At 45.4% G+C, this 19959-nt stretch overlaps 1 protein-coding gene across 4 annotated transcripts in view; it reads right to left on the reverse strand.

Moving 5' to 3' along the window:
- The window catches only part of UGGT1 (UDP-glucose glycoprotein glucosyltransferase 1), a 246306-nt gene that overhangs the window by 216622 nt on the left and 9725 nt on the right, over positions 1 to 19959 (reverse strand). For 2 of the 4 annotated variants that reach the window (XM_066345929.1, XM_066345927.1), the window contains exon 1: positions 2694 to 3210. The exons of 1 other annotated variant lie outside the window; for it this stretch is intronic. The gene's annotated coding sequence lies outside the window, so the exon portion shown is untranslated. Of the gene's footprint in view, positions 1 to 2693; positions 3211 to 19959 lie in introns of those variants that run through there. One more of the 4 variants, XM_066345930.1, reaches the window with a different exon arrangement.

Here is a 19959-nt window from a genome sequence, read left to right on the forward strand (position 1 = left end):
AGAAGTGACTATCTGCTTCTTCCCCTTCTCTCCCTCTTCCCCTCCCACAAAAAGTAGTGCATGGCCCAGGGCACTGAGGATAGCTCCGTAGAAGTTCAACAGACTCAGGTGCTCAAAATACCTTGGTACTCCAGCATAGGCCCTAAACAGGATTGCTGGGTGGATCCTGGTTGGGGCACACGAGAAAGCCTGCCTCACTATCTCCCCTCCTCTCACCTAAAATGAATGAGTGAATGAATGAATGAATGAATGAATGAATTTCTCAAATAATTAAATTTAATATACATTTATACAGTGGTGGGATTAAGCCGGTTCACGTGGGTTCAGCAGAACTGATACCTAATTTTTTGTTGAGTTTGGTGAACTGGTTGTTCAAATGGCATCTGTAACCAGGGTTCTACGGTGAGAACCTGGGCAGCCAGCCGCCAAATGTGGAAATCACAAATTTACATTCCTTACGTGTAACATTCATCTGAGAAACACTGCTTATAGTAATGTTTATTCCATCCATAGGCAAAAAAAATTTGTAGTATTTATTCATTTCATAAAACTCATTATACCTTTGATGAAATACTACTACATTTTTAATTCCCAGTTTGTTACTTCAGTAAACAAACATAACAAGCCTGACCAGGCGGTGGCACAGTGGATAGAGCATCGGACTGGAATGCGGAAGACCCAGATTCGAGACCCGGAGGTCGCCAGCTTGAACGCGGGCTCATCTGGTTTGAGCAAAGCTCACTAGCTTGGACCCAAGGTCGCAAGGGGCTACTTGGTCTGCTGAAGGCCCACGGTCAAGGCACATATGAGAAAGCAATCAATGAACAACTAAGGTGTCGCAACGAAAAACTGATGACTGATGCTTCTCATCTCTCTTCCGTTCCTGTCTGTCTGTCCCTATCTCTGACTCTCTGTCTCTGTAAAACAAACAAACAAACAAAAAACATATATAAGGTAAAGCAGTGGTCCCCAACCCCTGGGCCGCGGACCAGTACCGGTCCGTGGGCCATTTGGTACCAGTCCGCAGAGAAAGAATAAATAACTTACATTATTTCCATTTTATTTATATTTAAGTCTGAACGATGTTTTATTTTTAAAAAATGACCAGATTCTCTCTGTTACATTCGTCTAAGACTCACTCTTGACGCTTGTCTCAGTCATGTGATACATTTATCCGTCCCACCCTAAAGGCTGGTCCGTGAAAATATTTTCTGACATTAAACTGGTCCGTGGCCCCAAAAAGGTTGGGGACCAGTGAGGTAAAGAGAAAAAGTGCCAAACAACGGGGGGGGGGGGGGGGATGACAAACTGTCATGTTTCAGCTTTGTGTTATGCAACATGGAAATATTTTAAATAATAGTTTTATTGTTTTTGTCAGGTATTAATAATTTTCATTAGTATTTTAAAAACTCTTATAATCTAGTTTTGTGTACCTCTTTTATTGCTCTTATTTAAGTATTAGATGCATAAAATAATAAATTACCTTTCTGTATATTTGTTTTTTGATACCTAAAATGGTCATTAGGGCAGAGAACCAATTGTTAAATTATCTGAATCCCACCACTGCATTTATACCTATTACAGAAATATTTATTGTGAACCATATAAATGTAATATTTGATTCAAACAGTTACTCTTCATCAGATATGAAAATGACCAAAAGTAACTGCAGGAAAAAAAATCCAAGTGAATTTTGTCCACAATTCAATTTATTCTCCTCAAATTAAATGTGCATTGTAAAGGTGACATGGTATACTCTGGCCAAAAGGCTCAGTGGATAAAGCGTCCACCCGGCAGGTTCCATCCGGGTCAGGGCACATAGCAATCGAGTGCACAACTCAATGGAACTAAATGAAACAAAGAATTGATGCATCTTTCTCTTTCTCAGATCAATGAGAAACGATTCTTTAAAAAAGGTGGCATGCTCCTGTACAAAGCAATGTTCGTTTCCTTTTATAAAAATGAGTTTCAGCTAAGTTTATCAAAAGCAAGCCAAATAGAAAAACTACAATCATCCCCAATTTTCCGGTGTTAAATGGCTATTTAAAATGTCTTTAAACCCTATACTAAATTAGCTGGCAAGTGCAAGATGAATGTTTGCAAAATAACGTAGCACAGTGATGCACAAGACTCTAGAACTTCAAGTGAACAACGTAAGCTAGTTCTCAGACCTGGCAAGAAATACAAAACGCTCCAGTGCACGCCGGTAGCCGCCCGGCGACAGCAGACCTTATCCTCTGACAGGTCACGCACCCAAAGTGAAACCGAAGTACCCCGTGTTCAGCCAGTACGTCCTCGTATTAAATGAAAACGGTAATTAACATGCATCGGCCACTCTCGTTTTAGAAAAAAACAGACATTTATAAAAAGATCAAGTTCTTCTCCAATCGGAGCCCTACAAAGCGCGCTTCCCCACTGACGTCAAGCCCAGCACGGTCTACGAACAGGTGCGGCCACGGGCACGTGGGTCTCCAGCCAGTACCCGCAGGCTCCGAGCGGCTGCGGAAAGCCTGCGACCCCGCACGAGAGACCGCTCAGGGGCCGCCTCGGGCACACAGAAAAGGGTGACCACTGAGGCCGGGAAGGGAGTTGTCATGGAAGAAGCGGAAGCTCAGATGACAGGGGCGCAGGGTCGCCTCGCGCCCACACCCTCCTCCCGTCCACGAGACCTCCCCACGCCGCTCCACAGGTACCTGTCACCTGCCGCGCAGCCGCGACACACACACTGCTCGTGTCCCCCTTCTCGCCCAAGCAAGGGCCGCGTTCGGTCAGCGAGGACACTGGCAACAACGCCGAGGTGGGGCTGCGGTGGGGCGCGGCGCCAGTGACCGGACGACACGCGCCTCTCTGCAGTTCCTCTCACAAGCTAGCCTTGCTGAGCAGTAATATAGTTGCTGACCGCCCTTTACTTCCGCTTCCCATCGGTGCGGCCGAGCTACTTCCGGCTACAGAGTTGTGACTGGGGAGGCCCAGAGTGCCACGCAGCCACCATCTTACACCAGCGGAGGCCCCGCCTCCATCTTTGCCGCCGCCGCCGCCGCGGTTCCTTCCCGGCTTGAATGCCTGCGCGCTCTGTGTTTACGGCGGCTTCCCGTGGGCCGTGGGTGGGAGGGAGGCAGTGGGCACCCGGAAGCTCTAACGGGTGTTGGTGGGCTTCAGCGTTCTCTCCCGTTTGGGCTCTGTGGCGTTTCCGACTTGGCTTCCTTAAATCCTGTTAAAAGCTACATTGCAAAGAAAAAAAAAAAAAAAAAAGCTACGTTGCACAATCGAGATAAAAAGGACATTGTTTTGGAACATTTTAGGCTTTATTCGGAACCATAAATTTTGGTAGGTTCCGTTCCAGGGAAAAGAATAAATTTTATGGAAATGTGTGATAAAATTTAATTTTATTCTGGCTTACTTTTCACTGGCAGTGACAACTTAATCTGCAGAGGTTACTTTGACCTTTTAATTATTTGCTTGAAAATATAAACTGTTGCCTGACCTGTGGTGGCGCAGTGGATAAAGCGTTGACCTAGAAATGCTGAGGTCGCCGGTTCAAAACCCTGGGCTTGCCCGGTCAAAGCACATATGGGAGTTGATGCTTCCAGCTCCTCCCCCCTGTCTCTCTCTCTGTCTCTCTCTCTCTCCTCTCTAAAATGATTAAATTAAAAAAAAAAAGAACAAAAAAAACTACTGTCTTCTTTAAAAAAAAAAAAAGAAAATATAAACTGTTGTATCAGAACAGCGAGAAACAGACATTTGCCACACAATTAAGTAACCAAATTAAGGAGTCTTTATTTTAAACCCAGTGACCGCATGGAAACCTAAATCTTCTAAATCATCCAAATCATGCGGCCCCCAACAGTTTGAGGTTAGCTTTTATTTATTTAATTTAGAGACAGAGAGTAAGGGAGAGCGAAAGAGGGAGGAGAGAAGCAGAAGCATCAACTCCCATATATGCCTTGACCAGGTAAGCCCGAGGTTTTGAACCAGCGAACTCAGCATCCGAGGTCAACACTTTATCCACTGCTCCACCACAGGTCAGGCGAGGTTAGCTTTTTTTTTTTTTTTTTTTAAGGTTTATACCTTTATATATATATACTAGAAAGCCCAGAGGTCATATGAAATGACCGCTGTTCTAGATAATATGAATTGTAATTAAAACGATTTGTGCAAAGGTGTCTGCTAATTCAAACTGAATTACCCAGTGCAGGTGGCAAGAACGTCCCTTTGCCCTTTGCTTACTGCCCCATGGGGTTTCCCCCTTCTACTTGCTTAATTGCTTAAAGTAGAGTTCAATGAAGGAAACCACTGGCGCCACCGCTAGCTCAATAAATGATTTAAATAATAAAATGTTAATTCACATGTCAAAGATCTCTTTGTACACATTTCTTGTGTAGATCTTTCCATCATTTTTAAGCTCGCCTTGCAGAGGACCATCAATTATTTTTAATTTTACCTCCGTTCTTTCACGAACTCTTGAACAGGCAACATAAAGTTGACCGTGTCCAAATGCAGGCTCAGGTAAAAAAAATGCCAACACGCTTAAGCGTTTGGCCCTGAGACGTATTGATGGTCATAGCAAAGGCAAGTTTTACAGGAAATTGTCCATGTCTCAATTGAAACAGCAACCCTGTTTAAGATGGAGCCAAATCAATTCTTGGAATGACATGTATTTCACCTTTAGCTATTATGACATTTTTTTCAATTGGAGAACCTCTTAGTCTTGTACCATTGCAAACACCCCTTCTGGTGTTAAGATTTCTTAACAGCATAATAATTGCTCCAATCTTTAACATCAATTTGTGAGGTGGCATGCCAGAAGGCGGGACTATTTGAATGCCCTGGCAACTTCACCCCATTGGCTAGTACAGTTACGCAAGCAACCAATAAGCTATTGGTGACAGACACTTAAGTCGCATATAATAAAGATATATATATATATGATTTAATTTATTGATTTTACAGAGTGAAGAGACGTGGGGGAGAGGTAAGAAGCATGAACTCATCGTTACTTCACTTTAGTTGTTCATTGCTTGCTTGTTGTATGTGCCTTGACCAGGCAAGCCCAGGGTTTCGAACCAGCGACTTCAGCGTTCCAGGTCAAGGCTCTATCCTTTGCACCACCACAGGTCAGGCTGAGGTTAGCTTTTAAAGACAAAATTACACACTGCTTGGGGAATGGGGAGAAGCCTGGCAGTAAAACAAAGCAATGAAACAAGCTCTCTTACAATGCTTATCTATAGGAATAATTCAGGGAGAAACATTCTGGGAACATCTGCAGACTTGTAGAACTAGCCCAAAGCCACAGCCAGGGAAACCAGCCTCAAGACCAGGGTTAGGGAGTCTTTTAGAAAAAGTAAGTTCTGCTGAAAGTTACTTATACTAAGAGCCTTTCTTTTCTACATTTCAAAACCACTATGCAAAATTGTTTTAGAATATGTGACACTGGCCCTGGCCAGATAGCTCCATTGGTTGCAGCATCATTCTGATATACAAAGGTTGTGTGTTCAGAACCTGGCCAGGGCACTGTTGGTCAAATTAAGTTTGTAAATATATATGTTTGCTTGATTATAGTTTGCATTGGGTATGGGGGACAGGCTGTAAGCAGGCAGGGTCATTATAGCCTAAGGCTTAGTTTTAAGAATAAGCTTTTCCCCACCCCCTTGACTGTTACATGATGCGGGGTGGTGCACTTCTACTAAGGTACCAAAAAGCTGCAAAACTAATATTGATATTCTAGGAGAAAAGGTCAGGCTTTCCTGTCCCATCCTTCCTGTAGGGAGAGGAGGGAGAAGACTGTATAAGTTTCTGGCTTGCAAGAATAATGGTTCATTTAGTTTAAAATTAAAATAAAGGTTAAGCCTGACCAGGTGGTGGCACAGTGGATAGAGCATTGAACTGCGATGCGGAGGACCTCTAGGCAAAGGAGGGAAAATGAATCCTGAAAGATTTGTAAACATCTTTGATTATGTTACCTTAAAAGTCTTAATGTTTCTATGTATCCCCTAAACAAATGGTGTAAGCTTGTGCCATGATGTCATGCTCCCTCCCAGCCCGTGTGTGATCAAGGATATAAAACCAGCCCCTGAGATGTATTTGGCGCACACGATTTGGGTCTGCAAATGCTCCGTGTCAGCCATATGTGGCCAGCATATTTAATTAATCTCCTCCTTTAATAAAACTCTTCAAAACTCACCTGACCAGGCCCTGGCTGGCTGGCTCAGTGGTAGAGTGTCGGCCTGGTGTGCAGAAGTCCCGGGTTCGATTCCCGGCCAGGGCACACAGGAGAAGCACCCATCTGCTTCTCCACCCCCCACTCCTTCCTCTCTGTCTCTCTCTTCCCCTCCCGCAGCCGAGGCTCCATTGGAGCAAAGATAGCCCGGGTGCTGGGGATGGCTCCTTGGCCTCTGCCCCAGGCGCTAGAGTGGCTCTGGTCGCAACAGAGCGACTCCCCGGAGGGGCAGAGCATCGCCCCCTGGTGGGCAGAGCGTCGCCCCCTGGTGGGCGTGCCGGGTGGATCCCAGTCGGGTGCATGCGGGAGTCTGACTGTCTCTCCCCGTTTCCAGCTTCAGAAAAATACAAAAAAAAAAAAAAAAAAACTTACCTGACCAGGCGGTGGCGCAGTGGATAGAGCGTCAGACCGGGATGTGGAGGACCCAGGTTTGAGACCCCGAGGTTGCCAGCTTGGGTGCAGACTCATCTGGTTTGAGCAAAGCTCACCAGCTTGGACCCAAGGCTGGCTCAAGCAAGGTGCTACTCGGTCTGCTGTAGGGCCACAGTCAAGGCACATATGAGAAAGCAATCAGTGAACAACTAAAAACAATGAAAAACTGATGATTGATGATTCTCATCTCTCTCCATTCCTGTCTGTCTGTCCCTGCCTATCCCTCTTTCTGACTCTGTCTCTGAAAAAAGAAAAAAACTCTTCAAAACTCATCTGGACTTGGTGTCTATATGTAAACCCACAGAAACGAGGTACAGTATTTTTCAACATCTGGGGTATGGTACTTTACAACATTTAGCGCCCAATGTGGGGCTCCAGTGTTTCGCGTCACCGGGTAGAGACACCCTAAATTGGCTGGTCTCTCCAGGGAGCTGCCCGACCCTGCTGGAATCTCGAGAGGCACGCCACCTGAGACATTTTCAGGGCTCCTGGTTTTCCTGTGGGTTCGAACAGTTCTCTGGTAGACGCCCCTCAGTTCTCAAATTCGACAATACAGACAAATCAGCAGAGAAATCAGGAGGTAGGTAAAGCAACTCTTTTGCTTTGCTGAATTCTGGCTTTTCTCTGAATTCTTGCTTTTGCTTTTCGTTTGGGACTGGTGCTGGTCAATTTGGGACTAGGATGTAGGTAGGGTAAATTTGTGGCTTTGCTGATTTGTAACTTCAGAAATATGTAGGTAAGGCAGATCTTCTCCTTTGCTGTTTGGAAATCCGGAGGTGTAGGTAGGGCCAATCTTCTGCTTTGCCTGTCTGGATTGGACTCTCCAAAACCGAGACATTGGTGGGGAGTTTGTTGTTCCTGTCTTAGGATTATCTGGGGTGCATCTGGTTGTACTATGGAAAGCGGGCTTTCGGAGACGTCCATTTGTGTTTGCACATTTAGTCATACTCTGGAAAGACAATTAGTGGGAACTGAGTTAACCAGGTTGACCAGTTCTGCCTCGGGCTTTTGGAGACGTCTGTTTTTGTTTGCACATTTGTACTTTTGTTCATGCTCTAGGAAGGCAATTAGTGGGGACTGAGTTGAGACCCCGAACTTCCGGAGGCATCTAGTGTTCTCAGAGAAAGACCTGAGTGGGGACATTTGGTGGTGCTACATTTGGGGGTGCTCTTGGTAAGAAACGAGGATAGGGACTGAGTTGATACTGAGCTGATGAGTTTCGTCTCAGGACTTTCAGGGACACTTTTGTATTTGTTGAGATCTCAGTCTTTGTTTTTCATGTTTCTGTCCAAAAACCCCTAAGTGAATTAATATGTAAGGGACGTGGCCTCCGTGCACCTGAAAAACCACTGGGGGAACCCTTCCCTTGTCTATTGTAAATAGTAAATAATCTGTCTTGTCTTTGTCAGAAAAAGTAGAATAAGCACACTCATTCAAATTTCTTAATTTGAAATCTGTATGTAAAGTCTTTGTTTAATGTTTAAATGTGTCTGTTTTTAAGGCCTGGCTTGAGTTTTTGTGCCAAAAATTGGAAGTTTCTAACTAAAAGGCAATCTTAAATGGTGACTTGTTTATTCTCTTTGTTCTTGGATCTAAGACCTTCAGGGCACTCTAATTTCTCCACTGAAAAAATTATTCTCTTCTGTTGGCTCCTTCCCCTTGTTTGTGTAATAATTAATACCTCTATAGTCAAACACCCTTTATTCTGGGTGCTGGTAAATTATCTGTCTCATCTTTCTTGCTTTTATTAGTACACTAATTCCTGGATTTTTCTGGAACAGTTTCAATTTTGTAATAGGTGGCCAGTGACTGGGACTTATAATCCCCAGATAGTAAGAAAAGTCTGGAATATCATGACTGGGGATCCAGGCTGGCCCAATCAGTTTCCATACATTGATCAATGGCTAAGTTTAACAATGAATCTGCCACAATGGCTAAAAAGTTGCTCAATACAGAAAGGGCGTTACGCCTTCCTAGTCTGGCAAAGCTTATATCCTGGACAGAAAGGGAATTCAAGAGAAAGAATTAAGACTCCGCTAGGAAAAAATCAACGCACGTATTGCAATAGGGAACATACCTGGGAAAGCGTTTCTCCAGCCTCTGGGGGAAAGGGCTGGCAAGTAAGCAGTTTGAGTGAGGGAAGTGCGGAAAGCAGGACCGGGATGTGCCCTGTGCAGAGCAGTGGGGGGAAGGGCACTAGAATAAGGGTGAGGTAACTAAAAAATATAAAATAAAAACTAGTTTCAGTTATCCACCTACTGACCAAAAGAAGTTTTGCCCATTTGGAAAATACAGGGTAGAAATAGTATTAAAAAATAGAACTTTGCTTTAGAAAAAAGAAAAAAAAATTAGAAGTTAACAAATCATGGGTGTGGAACTTGCTAGTTATCAGTTCCTTGAAATAAATTGCAACTCCAAAATGAGTGATAGAATCATGAGTAATAGAACTGTAGGAAATAGAATTATCAGGGACAGGCCCTCCATGGGTTAGAGTGGTGGCTTATTGCCCCCCACTAGTGTAAAAAAATTGTAGAGGGATTCCGACTCACTCCCGCAGGGCCGAGGCAGGTGTTGGGTCCCCTCCAAGTCTCTCAGTTCCTTCGTGTGGCATGATTGTTATCTGATGTGACAGGCATGGGATTCACGGGGGAGAACCACTGTCTTAGCTATAATAGTAAAAATTGTAAAAATAATTTTCAGGGAAATGTGGGAAAAATCAAAACCTCATATAGGCTAAAGCAACCAACTATTAGGAAAGTAATTTTGTAAAATTTGTATTTTAATTAGCTGCTGAAAGCAAGGCAGTTAGTTACCGGTAGTGGATTGGATTATGCAAGACAAATGGCAGAAAAGAAAAAAAGGTAAAGGTGGCAGGCTCCTCTCCCAGTTTCAGGAGTCTACCTCCCCTTTGGGCACCCCGCCCTCATACTGACTTAATAGTTTAAATTGTGGGTCAAAAGAGGGTTAGTATCTCTTTGCCAGCTGGATAGTTTGTACCAAAAATCCCTTATTGTATACAAGTATTTTTCATGTTAGGAATGTACAGTAGTACCTTGAGATATGAATTTAATTCGTTCTGTAACCGAGCTTGTATGTCAGTAAACTCGAATATCAAACTGTCGATACTGGACCTGTGCACCAATGCGTCAACTAATGGCAGCTTCCCACATCATGACTCGTATCTCGGAATTTCGCTAGGATCTCGAACAAAAATACAGACCGAGGCCCTGGCCGGTTGGCTCAGCGGTAGAGCGTCGGCCTAGCGTGCGGAGGACCCGGGTTCGATTCCCGGCCAGGGCACACAGGAGAAGCGCCCATTTGCTTCTCCACCCCTCCGCCGTGCTTTCCTCTCTGTCTCTCTCTTCCCCTCCCGCAGCCAAGGCTCCATTGGAGCAAAGATGGCCCAGGCGCTGGGGATGGCTCTGTGGCCTCTGCCTCAGGTGCTAGAGTGGCTCTGGTTGCAACATGGCGACGCCCAGGATGGGCAGAGCATCGCCCCCTGGTGGGCAGAGCATCGCCCCTGGTGGGCGTGCCGGGTGGATCCCGATCGGGCGCATGCGGGAGTCTGTCTGACTGTCTCTCCCTGTTTCCAGCTTCAGAAAAATGAAAAAAAAAAATAAATTAAAAAAAATAAAATAAAAAATACAGACCGAGTCGCAGCTTGTATCTTAAAAAATTCATATGTTGTCTGACCAGGTGGTGGCACAGTGGATAGAGCATCGAACTGGGATGCGGAGGACCCAGGTTCAAGACCCCGAGGTGACCAGCTTGAGCGCGGGCTCATCTGGTTTGAGCAAAAAGCTCACCAGCTTGAACCCAAGGTCACTGGCTCCAGCAAGGGGTTAATCGGTCAAGGCACTTATAAGAAAGCAGTCAATGAACAACTAAAGTGTCACAACAAAAAAAATGATGATTGGCCCTGGCCGGTTGGCTCAGTGGTAGAGCGTCAGCCTGGTGTGCAGAAGTCCCGGGTTCGATTCCCTGCCAGGGAACACAGGAGAGGCGCCCATCTGCGTCTCCACCCCTCCCCTTCTCCTTCCTCTCTGTCTCTCTCTTTCCCTCCCGCAGACAAGGCTCCATTGGAGCACAGTTGGCCCGGGCGCTGGGGATGGTCTATGGCCTCTGCCTCAGGCACTAGAATGGCTCTGGTTGCAACAGAGCAATGTCCCAGAGGGGCAGAGCATCACCCCCCAGTGGGCATGCCGGGTGGATCCTGGTCGGACACATGTGGGAGTCTGTCTGACTGCCTCCCCATTTCCAACTTCAGAAAAATACAAAAACAAACAAACAAAAAAACCCCTGATGATTGAGGCTTCTCATCTCTCTCCCTTCCTGTCTGTCCCTATCTATCCCTCTCTCTGACTCTCTCTCTGTCCCTGTAAAAAAATAAAAATTATAAATTAAAAAAAATTCATGTTGCTCTGTTTGTATTTCAAGATACCATTGTATATGTTATTTCAAAAGTATTTTCTTAATTCTTTTTATTTACTGTTTTATAGCCCTGTGATATTGAAATCTTGGTTTAAATATTAGGAAATATGTAATAATTATCAATAATGTCTTATGTAATGTTTAGTTTATTATCATTTTGAAACAGTATTATTAAAATTTCTTTTAAATGTTAATGTACTGAGTTATTCAGCAGCAGAGAGACTCTAGAATCCTAAAGGAGACACCAAGCCCATTTCTCTTGCAAAACTCTTCTTTTAAATTTTATTTTATTTTATTTTTTCATTTTTTTACAGGAGAGAGGGAGTGAGAGAGAGACAGAGAGAGCAAGGAGAGACAGAGAGAGAGAAGGGGGAGGAGCTAGAAGCATCAACTCCCATGTGTGCCTTGACCAGGCAAACCCAGGGTTTCAAACTGGCGACCTCAGCATTTCTAGGTCGACGCTTTATCCACTGCGCCACCACAGGTCACGCCTCTACCTTCTTTTATTTGATCCAGCTAATAATGCTGTTTTTGTCTTTTTCCAAAAGATTACATACACAGAAAAGGGCCCTCAAACCCCTTAGCGAGATCTTCTGAGCATGGCTTTTAAGGTCTATAATGACCAAGAAAGAAACAGAAAAGGCAAATAGAGCCCAAAAGAGATCAGGAAAATACCAGTTCTTGGCATATGCCCTTAAAGGCTCTAACGCCCCAAAGGGGCTTCATAGGATTCCATCAGGGCCCTGCTTCAAGAGTGGAAAGAAAGGTCATTGAGCTAAAACCTTCCAGGCCTCTCGGTCCCCACCAGGGACATGCCTTTGCTGTGGGAAAAAAGGACACTGGAAGGTAAGCTGCCCCCTTGCTCCTCGAAGGGAGGGTTCAGTCTCTTCCAGCCCTGCTCCAGCCACCTGTGACCTGACCTTGCCCAGCCTGCTGGGATTTGCCACTGAAGGATAAAGGTGCCCAGGGCCATTGGCCCCATCTCACGACACTGTGGATGAGCCTAGGGTATTTCTTCCAAGTAGCAGGTAAATTGATCTCATTTCTTGTAAACACAAGGGCCATTTACTATACCTTGCCTAATATTCGGGTTTTATTTATCCCTCGAAGATCTCTGTTGTGGGTATTGACAGTTTTATTTTCTGTTGTTTAGTTTAAGGTATAGTGTCTCTTTTATTCCTCTTGTCTCAACGCCCCATGCCTATTTTAGGCTGGGACCTACTCCTAATTGAGATAAATTTACTTCTGACAAGGTTCTCTTCACCATGCCACGGTTGCAGAGCCCCAGGGGAAGGCCCCCCTGGGTTCACCTCTCCAGTTTAAAAAAAAAAAAAACAACGAAAGCACCATCTCCATATGTGCTGCAGATGGCTTTTCCAGTCTACCTGAATCATTGCCAGCTAGAAGCAGTAGTCATTGGGACTTAGACTCTAGCTGTAGAGTGTGGAATGTGAACACAACTCCAGTACCTTGTGGACTTTTCCTCAATATGTGTGGCTCCTGCTGTTTGGGACAATTCTCAGACTGATGTAGGAATTGGGTTATATTTGCAAATAATATAAAGCAATGATGGTGTCAACATGGACTTAGTGAAGTAACATTAACATGTTAAGGACATTTAAGAGTGTAGGAATTTTATTTATTTATTTTTTTTTAAAGACTTTATTTATTCATTTTAGACAGGAGAGAGAGAGAGAGAGAGAGAGAAGGGAGGAGCAGGAAGCATCAATTCCCATACTCCCATATGTGCCTTGACGAGGCAAGCCCAGGGTTTTGAACTGGCGACCTCAGCATTCCAGGTCGATGCTTTATCCACTGCGCCACCACAGGTCAGGCAGGAATTTTATTTTGATTCCTGTTATATTGGTTAGACTTTGTTTAATAACCTAGTAAGTTTTGGTCACTGTATTGTATTAGGACACTTATTATAGTATTTTTGTTTTGTTTTGTTTTTACAGAGACAGTCAGAGAGAGGGATTGATAGGAACAGACAGGAACAGAGAGAAATGAGAAGCATCAATCATTAGTTTTTTGTTGCAACACCTTAGTTGTTCATTGATTGCTTTATCATGTGCCTTGACTGTGGGGCTACAGCAGACTGAGTAACCCCTTGCTCAAGCCAGCGACCTTGGGTTCAAGCTGGTGAGCTTTGCTCAAACCAGATGAGCCCGCACTCAAGCTGGTGACCTTGGGGTCTCGTACCTGGGTCCTCCACATCCCAGCCCAATGCTATATCCACTGTGCCACTGCCTGGTCAGGCTGTTATAGTATTTCTTAATATTAGCTGTTTTAATTTTATTATTTATTTTATATTTTTCCAGTCTGCCTCAAAAATTGCAACATAGGAATTCAAATGAGTAGGAAAATACTACCCCACACCAGTGGGGTATTGGGACCCTTATTGCCAAAGGTTTATTTGCAACCAATTAGAAAAAGATTTTGTCAACAGGAAAGGAATAATGAGAAAAGCCAGACTTAGAATCTATTACAGAAGGCATAGTCAGACCTGTGGTGGCACAGTGGATAAAGTGTTGACCTGGAAATGCTGAGGTTGCGGGTTCGAAACCCTGGGCTTGCCTGGTCAAGGCACATATGGGAGTTGATGCTTCCTGCTCCTCCCCTATCTCTCTCTCTGTCTCTCTCTCTCTCTTCTCTCTCTCTCCCTCTCTCTCTTTCTAAAATGAATAAAAAAATAAAAATAAAAATAAATATTACAGAAGGCATATCTTCAGTGTTTGGTTTATGTCCAAATGAATACTAAGCAAAGTAAGAAAATTGTAAAAGAAAAAAACAGGGAGAAATAGGCTTTCCCAGGTAAACATTTAGAAATAGACTAATAACATAATTGACAGGTAAATAAAAGCATTTCCTTCTACAAGTGCGGCCACAGTGCCTGACCAGGTGGTGGCGCAGTGGATAGAGCGTCGGACTGGGATGCAGACGGACTCAGGTTTGAGACCCTGAGGTCACCAGCTTGAGCGCAGGCTCATCTGACTTGAGCAAAAAGCTCACCAGCTTAGACCCAAGGTCGCTGGCTCGAGCAAGGGGTTACTTGGTCTGTTGAAGGCCCGCGCGATCAAGGCACACATGAGAAAGCAATCAATGAACAACTAAGGTGTCGCAACGAAAAACTGATGATTGATGCTTCTCATCTCTCTCCGTTCCCGTCTGTCTGTCCCTACCTCTCTCTCTCTCTGACTCTCTCTCTGTCCCTGTAAAAAATAATAATAATAAAGGTGGGACTACAGTGACAGTTGTTAGAAAGTTCATATATAAAATTATTTCCAGGTTTAGCTTGCCTATTCTAGTATTGGGCCTGCATTTGTGTCCAGAGTCTCACAGCTAGTAGGAAAGGAACCCCGTATTAATTATAAACTACTTTGAAGTTACATTGTGCCCACAGGCCCTTTTAAATCAGACTTTGGGGGAAAGGGTAACTAGGGTAAAACGAAAGCCAATTAATTTAATGTAAGTTACTAAAGGTTTGTGCAGGTTATGGGGAATCGATCAGTAACATGTTTCTTTAATGAACCATATTGCTATTAATGCGGTCTGTTAAATATCTGTCATATGTTATAAGTTAATATTCCTACACAACAGCCTCATGCTCGTGCTTCAGTAAATTAAGTCAAGGATTTGACTTAGGATATAAAACAGTGGGTATCGTTTTAAGGAACCAAAAAGGGGCAAAATTAATATTGATATTCTAGGAGGAAAGGTAAGGCTTTCCTGTCCTGTCCTTCCGTTGGTGAGGGGAGGGAGAAGAATGTAGAAGTTTCTGGCTTGCAAGAACAATGGGTCAGCCATATGCAGCTGGCATATTTAATAAATCTCCTTTAAAATTTATTTATTTATTTATTTACATTTTTTACAGAAACAGAGTGAGTCAGAGAGAGGGACAGACAGACAGGAACAGAGAGAGATGAGAAGCATCAATCATTAGTTTTTCATTGCGCGTTGCAACACCTTAGTTGTTCATTGATTGCCCTCTCATATGTGCCTTGACTGCGGGCCTTCAGCAGACCGAGTAACCCCTTGCTGGAGCCAGCGATCTTGGGTTCAAGCTGGTGGGCTTTTGCTCAAACCAGATGAGCCCACGCTCAAGCTGGTGACCTCTGGGTCTCGAACCTGGGTTCTCTGCATCCCAGTCCGACGCTCTATCCACTGCGCCACTGCCTGGTCAGGCGATCTCCTTTAATAAAACCCTTCAAAACTCATCTGGACTTGGTGTTTCTACATAAACCTGTAGAAGTGAGGTACTTTTCATCATCTGGGGTATGGTAATGTATAACACACTCTCATGAGGAATCCCATTATGCCTCTGATAAGTGACTTTGTATCAGAGACTTCCTTGTTTCTATATTGGATTAAAGGTTTTGATTCCTACACTGTAAAATGGGGCAGAGAAGCCCATGCTGGAGAAGAGCAGAGAAAGGCCATGTGGAAGAGAGAAGCAGCAGCCAAGATGGCGGAACGCTGAAGGAGAAGCCAGTTTGTGCAGAGAGAAGGAGATGGGGAACAGAGGTGAATAAGGCTGGTAAGGTAGAAACCTTTGATTCTAAGATACTCGGATAAGTCAGTGGCTTTGGGATCCCTGAATGGAAAGGGAAATGTTTTCTCACTGTGTGTATTTCTTGCCTGCCAGGTGCAAGCTAGGATTAAAGCTAATGGCCCACCAGTTCTTGGCTCTGTTGTTTCATTACTGTCTGTCCGAATCTAATGAGAACCTGCGTGGGCCAGGTGGCTGTGATGGTGGCCGTGGCTACTGGCCTTATATGCACTTACAGGAACAGATTCTCTGTCTGTCTCTCTTTCTTCTTCTATCTCTCAAAATGAATTAATAAAAAATTTTAAAAAACAAGTATGTCACACTGGGCAGATGATTTTACTCACCCCAAAATGAATTTGTCTTTAGAGGGTATATTTTTAACTATTAAAATGAACCAAAAACCAAAAATACATTTAAAAATACACAGAAAGTGTAAAACTTTCACATAACACAAACAGCCCTTCCCAAGAATGCCAGAACAAAGCTAAAAACACCTCTCTTAATAGCTGTATATCTGTGCTGTGTTTAAAAACTTCAGAGCTGGCCCTGGCCAGTTGGCTCAGTGGTAGAGCGTCGGACTGGCGTGCGGAAGTCCCGGGTTCGATTCCTGGCCAGGGCACACAGGAGAGGCACCCATCTGCTTCTCCACCCCTTCCCCTCTCCTTCCTCTCTGTCTCTCTCTTCCACTCCCACAGCCGAGGCTCCATTGAAGCAAAAGATGGCCTGGGTGCTGAGGATGGCTCTGTGGCCTCTGCCCCAGGCGCTAGAGTGGCTCTGGTCGCGACAGAGCGACGCCCCGGATGAGCAGAGCATCGCCCCTTGTTGGGCGTGCCTGGTGGATCCCGGTCAGGCGCATGCGGGAGTCTGTCTGACTGCCTCCCCGTTTCTAGCTTCAGAAAAATACAAAAAAAAAACAAAAAAAAAAACCTTCAGAGCTGACCACTGAGTTTTCTGTTCCTTGATAGAACAAAGGGAGTTAAAATCATTTTAAGGAACAAAAATAATCGTTTTAAAATTCATTTTTTTTTTTTTTTTTTTTTTTTGTATTTTTCTGAAGCTAGAATCCGGGAGAGACAGTCAGACAGACTCCTGCATGCGCCCGACCGGGATCCACCCGGCGCGCCCACCAGGGGGCGACGCTCTGCACACCAGGGGGCGATGCTCTGGGGGCGTCACTCTGCTGCGACCAGAGCCACTCTAGCGCCTGGGGCAGAGGCCAAGGAGCCATCCCCAGCGCCTGGGCCATCTTTGCTCCAATGGAGCCTCGGCTGCAGGAGGGGAAGAGAGAGACAGAGAGGAAGGAGAGGGGGAGGGGTGGAGAAGCAGATGGGCGCTTCTCCTGTGTGCCCTGGCCGGAAATTGAACCCAGGACTTCTGCACGCCAGGCCGACGCTCTACCACTGAGCCAACCAGCCAGGGCCAAAATTCATTTCTTGAGAGAACTTCTGTGTTAGCAGCTTTTCATTGTGTGTTTTCTACTGCTCTTTCAACTACTTCAGGTGATGCTTCCAATAAAAAAGGAATTATTGTTTAATTGACATTACAGACTTGATTTTTTGAATATTTTATTATTGTTATTATTCTTTTTTTTTTTTTTTTGTATTTTTCTGAAGCTAGAAACGGGGAGAGACAGTTAGACAGACTCCCGCATGCGCCTGACCGGGATCCACCCGGCACGCCCACCAGGGGGCGATGCTCTGCCCCTCCGGGGCGTCGCTCTGCCGTGACCAGAGCCACTCTAGCGCCTGGGGCAGAGGCCAAGGAGCCATCCCCAGCGCCCGGGCCATCTTTGCTCCAATGGAGCCTTGGCTGCAGGACGGGAAGAGAGAGATAGAGAGGAAGGGGGGGGGGTGGAGAAGCAAATGAGCGCCTCTCCTATGTGCCCTGGCCAGGAATCGAACCCGGGTCCCCCGCACGCCAGGCCAACACTCTACCGCTGAGCCAACTGGCCACGGCCTTATTATTGTTATTATTCTTTATCTTGGTCTCCTACTCGATGATACATGATCACTATTGACCCCAAGAAAGAATGTAACTGCTAAGAAGAACTCTAGTTAACGGCCTCAAATCACAACCAGAGACTCGCAGCCATTGTTTAGAGATCCTTCATACACACCCCATTTCAAGAAAAAGCCACAGCCTGGGATGCCAGCCTCCTATACTATACCCCTGTCAGCTAAGCCAACCTTTATAAAGGAGTTCCTGGAATTCTATTTTGACCAATGGGGACTGAGACTTTCCCCATCCAAACAGAACTGTGTGGCTGTGTCAGGGATGTGCTATCTGGGTCAATCTGTATGGCTTTGGAGTCTTCCTTTGCATAAAAATTGACCAAAAATAAAATTATTTTTAAAAAAATTAAAAAAGTATCCTGATTTATTGATGTCGCCCCATTAAAAAAATAAAATTATTTTTTTAAAAAATTGACCAGTCAGGGACTGGGGGCTGTAATTTCTCTCTATATAAACAAGTCTCCCCTTTACCTCAGTAGACTGTGTGTTCTCCTCAGTGTTGCCAACTTCAGCTGTAACATCAGAGTGGAAACACTGGAGCTGCAACACTTGAGCTGCTTCAGTACACTCTCAACTCTCATTCTTCGCTAAACCCCAGAATGGGAACTCCTGATGTCATTGAGTAGGTGGTAGAGACCCTTAGTCCACATCACCAATAATTGTTTAGTTATACAACTAAGTGCAGAGCTCCCAAGAAAGTTGGGTTTCTCTTTTCCTAAACCGTTTTTTGAAAATTCATTGATGTTTCCTTTGAACAAAGAATTGTTTAACCTTTTTAGGTTTTGGGTTTTTTTTGTATTTTTCTGAAGTTGGAAAAGGTGAGGCAGTCAGACAGACTCCCGCATGTGCCCGACCGGGACCCACCCGGCACGCCCAACAAGGGGCGATGCTCTGCCCATCTGGGGCGTGGCTCTGTTGCAACCAGAGCCATTCTAGCGCCTGAGTCAGAGGCCATGGAGCCATCCTCAGCGCCTGGGCCAACTTTGCTCCAATGGAGCCCCGGCTGCGGGAGTGGAAGAGAGAGATAGAGAGGAAGGAGAGGGGGAGGGGTGGAGAAGCAGATGGGTGCTTCTCCTGTGTGCCCTGACCAGGAATCGAATCCAGGACTCCTGCACGCCAGGCCGATACTCTACCACTGAGCCAACCGGCCAGGGCTAACCTTTTTGTTTTGGGGGTTTTTAATTTTTTTTTTTTTTGTATTTTTCTGAAGCTGGAAACGGGGAGAGACAGTCAGACAGACTCCCGCATGCACCCGACCGGGATCCACCCAGCACGCCCACCAGGGGCGATGCTCTGCCCACCAGGGGTGATGCTCTGCCCCTCCGGGGCATCGCTCTGATGCGACCAGAGCCACTCTAGCGCCTGGGGCAGAGGCCAAGGAGCCATCCCCAGCGCCCGGGCCATCCTTGCTCCAATGGAGCCTTGGCTGCGGGAGGGGAAGAGAGAGACAGAGAGGAAGGGGGGGTGCAGAAGCAAATGGGCGGTTCTCCTATGTGCCCTGGCCGGGAATCGAACCCGGGTCCCCCGCACACCAAGCCGACGCTCTACCGCTTAGCCAACCAGCCAGGGCCTAATTTTTTTTTTTACTTTTATTAATTTTTAGAGAGGAGAGAGAAGAAGGAGGAGGGAGGAGAAGGAAGCATCAACTCCCATATGCGCCTTGACCAGGCAAGCCCAAGGTTTTGAACTGGTGACCTCAGCATTCCAGGTTGACGCTTTATCCACTGCGCCACCACAGGTCAGGCCTAACCTTTTTGTTTTGAAATACAGAATCACAAGATAGCCTGACCAGGCAGTGACACAGGGGATAGAGCATCAACCTGGGATGCTGAAGACCCAGGTTCAAAACCCCAAGGTCTCTGGCTTGAGCATGGGCTCATCCAGCTTGAGCGTGCAGTCACTGGCTTGAGCATGGGATCATAGACATGACCCCATGGTCGCTGGCTTGAAGCCCAAGGTCACTGGCTTGAGCCCAAGGTCACTGGCTTGAGCCCAAGGTTGCTGGCTTGGGCAAGGGGTTGCTGCCTCAGCTGGAACCCTCCACCTCCTCACCCCCCCCCATGAAGGCGCATATCAGAAAATAATCAATGAACAACTAAAGTGCTGCAACAACGAGTTGATGCTTCTCATCTGTCTTTCTGTACCTGTCTGTCCCTCTCTCTGTCTCTCTTGCTAAAAAAAGGGGGGGGGGAGAATTACAATAAGTTACATAATACAGAAAGTTCCCCTGTACCCTTCAGCAGTTTCTTCTAATAATTATATCTCAATCATAGTACATCAAAATAAAAAAACTGAAATTAGTACAATGTGTATAGTTC

Source organism: Saccopteryx leptura, chromosome 7 (genome assembly GCF_036850995.1).
Source record: "Saccopteryx leptura isolate mSacLep1 chromosome 7, mSacLep1_pri_phased_curated, whole genome shotgun sequence".
NCBI lineage: Eukaryota > Metazoa > Chordata > Mammalia > Chiroptera > Emballonuridae > Saccopteryx > Saccopteryx leptura.